The 6,343-nt window shown below is 36.5% G+C and overlaps 1 long non-coding RNA gene across 2 annotated transcripts; it reads right to left on the bottom strand.

Annotated features, from left to right (window-relative positions):
* Positions 1–3,394: 3,394 nt before the first annotated feature.
* LOC113285360 lies at positions 3,395–6,098 on the bottom strand. Of its 2 annotated transcripts, XR_003328609.1 has the most exons (5): positions 5,894–6,098; positions 5,241–5,561; positions 4,893–5,055; positions 4,468–4,783; positions 3,395–4,364 (listed from the first exon to the last, which is right to left on the bottom strand). It is a non-coding gene; the product is annotated as an uncharacterized LOC113285360 (long non-coding RNA). The 2 variants fall into 2 exon arrangements; XR_003328610.1 differs by lacking the exons at positions 4,893–5,055; positions 5,241–5,561.
* Positions 6,099–6,343: the final 245 nt, after the last annotated feature.

The raw sequence follows: 6,343 nt of genomic DNA on the forward strand, positions 1-6,343 counted from the left end.
ACCTCCATTTAGAAATCCAATTAATACTCACCAGGCTCCACAGCAACAGCCAACTTTTCCCCCTGGATATAGAAGATTATCACCCGAGGAACAAAGAGAACGAAGAGCTAAGAGTATGTGCTTCAAATGTGATCAACCCTTCAGACCAAATCATGTATGTGTTAATCCTCAACTAACTCTATTGGATATTGATGACACTACAATGGAGAATTCCGCGCAAGCTGCATATTTTACTCTTGACACTGATATTGCTGAATCAGTGGTTGTGGATTCTACAGTAGACGTTGCTCCCAATATTTCACTGAATTCACTAATGGGTTCTCCCTTTCCTACCACAATGCATATTACAGGTTCCTCGAAAGCTCAACCAATTACGGTTCTGGTAGACTCTGGTTCTACTCACAATTTTCTTAGCCCATCATTCGCAAAGCAATGTGGTTATCACATTCACTCCAAAGATACTTCTCTTCGTGTTACAGTAGGTGATGGTGTCCATATACACACTCAAGGGACATGTTTAAACGTACCAGTTCAGCTGCAAAATCACATGTTTAATACTGATTTCCATGTATTGGCCGTGAGTGGATGTGATGTTGTTTTATGGGTCCAGTGGTTGCGCAAGTTAGGACCTATTGAATGGGATTTCGACAAATTGTTGATGAGGTTCAAATATAACGGTGAAGACATTCAATTATTGGGTAATAACTCTTCAACATTTCTGGTCTTGGATACTGCTCCCATGCAGAAGTTGCTATGTAAAGAAAATTATGGAATTCTTCTTCAATTATCTCCAGTAAACACTTCTGCATTAACTGCTCCTTTAATTGAATACCCTATAATTAAGAATTTGATATCTACTTTTAAAGATGTGTTTGATACACCAACTTCTCTTCCTCCTGAAAGGGTACATGACCATCATATTCCATTACTACCAGATTCGGCACCTGTTAATGTTCGTCCGTATAGATACCCACATTTTCCGAAAGACGAAATTAAAAAGATCATTGAAGAACTTCAGCAAACAAGTTTTATACGACCAAGTTCCAGTCCATTTTCTTCACCTATATTAATGGTTCGAAAGAAAGATGGATCCTGGAGAATGTGTGTTGATTACAGGGCTTTAAACAAGTTGACAATCAAAGATCGATATCCTATTCCTATGGTGGATGAGTTGTTAGATGAATTGCATGGTGCCATTATTTTCATGAAGCTTGATTTACGTTCTGACTATTGTCAAATACACTTACATGGATCAGATATTCATAAAACGACATTTAAAACTCACGATGGTCACTATGAGTTTCTTGTCATGCCTTTTGGACTATCCAATGCGCCAGCTACCTTCCAAAGTTTGATGAATCATATATTTAGGCCATATTTGAGGAAATTTGTGCTTGTTTTTTTTTGACGATATATTGGTGTATAGCAAAAACATGACAGAGCACGTTCAACATTTAACTTTAGTATTTGAAATTCTTCGTCAGCATCAACTATTTGTCAAGGAATCCAAGTGCACTTTTGCACAGCCATCAGTGGGTTACCTTGGGCATGTTATCTCCTCCGAAGGTGTAGCGGTTGAGCAAGATAAGATTGATAGTGTTCTTTCTTGGCCTATACCTACCACAGTTAAAAGTTTACGAGGGTTTTTGGGTTTGGCTGGTTATTACCGGAATTTTGTAAGGAACTTTGGAAATATTTGTGCTCCTTTGACACAGTTGGTAAAAAAGGATTCATTTTCATGGACTGATGAAGCTACTTCTGCCTTTCGATCTTTACAAAGGGCATTAACAACTACACCTGTTTTGATGCTTCCAGACTTTACGAAAGAATTTTATATTGAAAGTGACGCATCAGGGAATGGTTTGGGAGATGTTCTAATGCAAGCTGGTCGACCAATTGCTTATTATAGAAAAGCATTGGCAGGTAAGAATCTTAATCTTTCTATTTATGATAAGGAGATGCTTGCAATCATTTCAGCACTTCAAAAGTAGAGACCCTATTTGTTGGGAAGGCACTTTAAAATTTACACTGATCACAATAGTTTGAAGTACTTTTTGGATCAGCGTATATCCTCAATTGAGCAACTGAAATGGGTTTCTAAACTTCTATAATATGATTATGAAATAATTTTTCGCAAAGGGAAAGAAAATATTGCAGTTGATGCTCTTTCTTGAAATCCTGGTTTAACATTCAATGCTATAACTTATCCAGTATTTGCAGGAGTTAATGAGATCATTAAGGAGACCAATGGTGATCAAGAATTAGGAGCCTTAATTGATCAGTTATGGCACAATCCTACATGTAAGCCCAATTACTCTCTTTTTAATGATGTCTTAAGATACAAGGGACGCATTGTAGTCAAACCAACATCTGCCTGGTGTGCTAAACTCCTTCATGAGTTTCATTCAACACCCTTAGGCGGTCACTCTGGATTCCTTCGAACATACAAAAGAATTCAGCATAATTTTTATTGGAGAGGATTAAAAAAATCAGTTAAGGATTTTGTTTTTCAATGCGATGTTTGTCAGAGAAGCAAAGCCGAAGCCGTATCACCTCCAGGATTGTCGCAGCCTTTGCCTATTCCCACTGATATTTGGCTAGATGTGTCAATGGATTTCATTGATGGTTTTCCTTCCTCCAACCATAAAACTTCAATATTAGTGGTGGTTGATAGATTGTCAATATATGCACATTTCATTGCTCTTGTGCATCCATATACAGCTGCTGATATTGCAACCATTTTTGTTCGAGAAATTGTTCGTCTACATGGAATGCCGAGAAGTATTGTTAGTGATCGTGATCCCATATTCATGAGTAATTTTTGGGAAGCCTATTTTGCAATGCACAATACACAATTATGCCGCAGCGCTGCCTACCATCCACAATCAGATGGTCAAACCGAGGTAACTAATCGAACTCTAGAATGTTATCTTAGGTGTTTTACAAGTGTCAAACCCTCTGAGTGGGTTAAGTGGTTACCATGGGCCGAATGGTGGTACAATATACCAGTCACCATTCTGCCATTAATATGTCTCCATACCAAGCTGTGTATAGTACAACTCCACCAAAAATCTCTAGTTATCTTCCTGGTTCTACAACTGTGCATGATGTTGACGTAATGTTACGATCTAGAGATCGTACACTGAAGATACTTAAGTTTCATCTTCAAGCTGCTCAAACTCGAATGAAGACTTATGCTGATGCTCATCGAACTGAAAGGAGTTTCAACATCAATGATTAGGTATTTTTACGTTTGCAGTCGTATAGACAATCATCAGTGGTTGCTCAACCATTCACCAAGCTTTCCCCTAAGTATTATGGTCATTTTCGTGTCATCAAACGCATAGGAGAAGTTGCTTATAAATTGCAATTGCCGGTAGAAAGACGTATTCATCCAGTCTTTCATGTTTCACAACTGAAATTAAAGCTTGGCTCTTCTGTTAATGTTGAGACTATTTTACCTACTATCATTGATTATGATAAATGGGAACCTACTGCTGTTTTGGATCGAAAGATGTTTAAGAAAGGCAACAAGGCTGGTACTCAATGGTTAATTCATTGGAAAGATCGTGTTGTGGAAGATGCTACTTGGGAAGATGCATATGAGTTACTCATGCGTTTTCCAGACTTTGTGGCTTGAGGACAAGACATTCTTCAGACGCAATGGGATGTTACAACACTAACACCTTTCCTTGTTTCCTTAAATTACTACTACCTATTTTAGCTTGTTAGCTTCTTGGTTTGGCTAGACTTCTTTTATTAACTAAGCGTGTTTAAGTTTACTAGTTTACATTGCTTGCTACTCAAGCCTATTGAGCTATAAATACTTAGCACCCAATTGTATTTTGGATTCATTAAGAAAAACTCAGTTTATTTTTTTCCTTTACTCTCGTATTTGGTTGCTCACCCCAAAGAAAAAGGATTTCTATCTGGTTCTTTTGTATTCCTTGCTTGACATCCTGTGTTAGAGGTCTAGTACCCAACACTGTCGTCTACATATACTGATATACGGTCGGAAACCCCAACATCATCTTCAGATTTTCCCATACACGGTCGGAAACCCCAACATCATCTTCAGATTTTCCCATACACGGTCGGAAACCCCAACATCATCTTCAGATTTTCCCATACACGGTCGGAAACCCCAACATCATCTTCAGATTTTCCCATACACTAATATTAGGCCGAAAGAATTATATGAGACTTGGAGAAGCAAACCATCTAATGGTAAAACCAAACAAAGAAAATTATTGATTTGAAAAAAATCTAAATTCATTAATTTTGTAGTTGAGTAGTAAATATCTTATCTTAGTTTTCTCGACGACAATGTCTTCATGTGTACTCTCACCATGTGGCTGAAGAATCTGTAGAGAGCGTTAGTGGAGATAATAGGACGATCATATATGTATATAGATTGGATCAATCACAAAAGATAGAAGTATTACATAAGTAAAATATGAACATTACATTGTATCATTTTTTCGACTGAACACTGTTCGATAAACATCATTTGCAGTAGGTCTAATTGAATCGTCCATATGTACTGGTAGTCATCCAATCCAACCTTTCACCAGAATTGGAATGTTTTCTTTGGAACCATATGTAACCAAAGCCGCTATCATGAATTGGGATGTCCACTACGAAGAGTTAGGTTTTACCTAAGATATTTTGTATGAGTAAATTCTAAAATGATAGAGAATAAAGAATAATTAGATTACCGCGTGCGGTGGAGAGGCCGACCGAAAAGGGAGAATAAGATAAACTAAAAATCAATAAATGATACCTGTAAAAATACAAAATATATATTAAAAACAAAAATACAAAATACAAATTAAAAATGAAAAATAGGAAAAGAAAAAAAAAATAAATTCAGAAGCAAAACTGAGACCAACATTAGAAGAAGTTAGCAACTTTAAAAGAGGAACTGTTTCATTTCTTTCCCTAGATATAACTTTCTTCTTGCATGTGCTATTTTGAATTTTTGAAGTTCTCCTCAAGCCTATCAATGGTACCACCAACCCCACCCTTTCGTTCTCTACATCTGACGACATCAATCTAAGCATATAAAAGCATTTAAGATCACCATCACAATAACATCATACAAAGAAGAAGAAAAAGGTATTTGAAAGGTTTCATGAAACTTGCAGAAGGAAACAACCATAATGTATGAGAGAAACCAAGAAATTAGATTCTAATATTTGCTTGACTCTGATTTTCAGTTCAACGGAGTATTGGCATACCCTTTCGCACTCCCAAACCTCCACAACCTACAAATCACCACACTTCTTGCATGGACTCGTTAGTTTTCCATGTTCGTTCTTTTTACCTTCTTGCTTCACCAATGAGTTTATAGTCCATAGCTTTAGAACATTCCAGTGGAGCTCATGGATCAAATATAACATAATCATGTGAACCACCAGAGAGATGAATTCATGAAAATCATAGCCCTAGAAGATGTTTGCAATGAAGTTCTCATATATGCATCACCAGTGTTAATCTATGCATCCAATAGTCACATACAACCCAAACTTTTGAACATTAAGCCGACTCCCTGAAAAAAACTATTATATGCCAACAAATAAATTTTCATATTTCAGAAAAATCCATCCAACAACGAAGTCGATTAACAAAGTGGGAAACCATAAAAAAAGCCCAACAATTCTCGATTCAATTTAAACAGATGAAATTGAAGGATTTAACGAATCATGCAATTCAGTGTGAAATTTTCCGATACATATATAGAGGTATGTAAATAGATAGTAGGATTGAACACAAACCCTTCAAAATCATTGATAAATAAAATCCCCAAAATTTACAAAAACCCTAAAATTTCAGATAACAAATTAAAATCAAAGAATTTGAGAAATTTTGCATAGAGGAAGTGAAAAAATACCAATTCAATTCTTCATCTCCGTGATTGATTCAGTTGCAGATTCTCCGTGATTGATTCAGTTGGAGGGATGGAATTTTCGTTGTTTAGAAGAGAAAGAGATGAAAAATACTGCATGCCTAATCAATGAAGCGAAGAGAAATCAACTCAATCCTTTATCTCCATCATTGATTCTCCGTGATTGAAAGAGAGCAAGAAGAGAACGAAGGAAGAGAATAGAGAAAGAAAAGAAAAGAAATCGACGGTTGTGGTTAGAGAGGAAAACAATCCAACGGGTGATTTAAAAAACATCGTTGGTGTACGAAACATTCGGCGGTACACGAAAAGTACGGCGGTACACCAAAAATGGTTAGTGTTTTCGGGGAAAGCTTGTTTTCATTAAAAGGAGGGAGATAAGGCTAATACCAATCTTTAGATCCAATAATCACCTTGCAAAACTGTATCCATCTATAA

The sequence above is a fragment of the Papaver somniferum genome, chromosome 6 (genome assembly GCF_003573695.1).
Source record: "Papaver somniferum cultivar HN1 chromosome 6, ASM357369v1, whole genome shotgun sequence".
NCBI classification, from domain to species: Eukaryota; Viridiplantae; Streptophyta; class Magnoliopsida; order Ranunculales; family Papaveraceae; genus Papaver; species Papaver somniferum.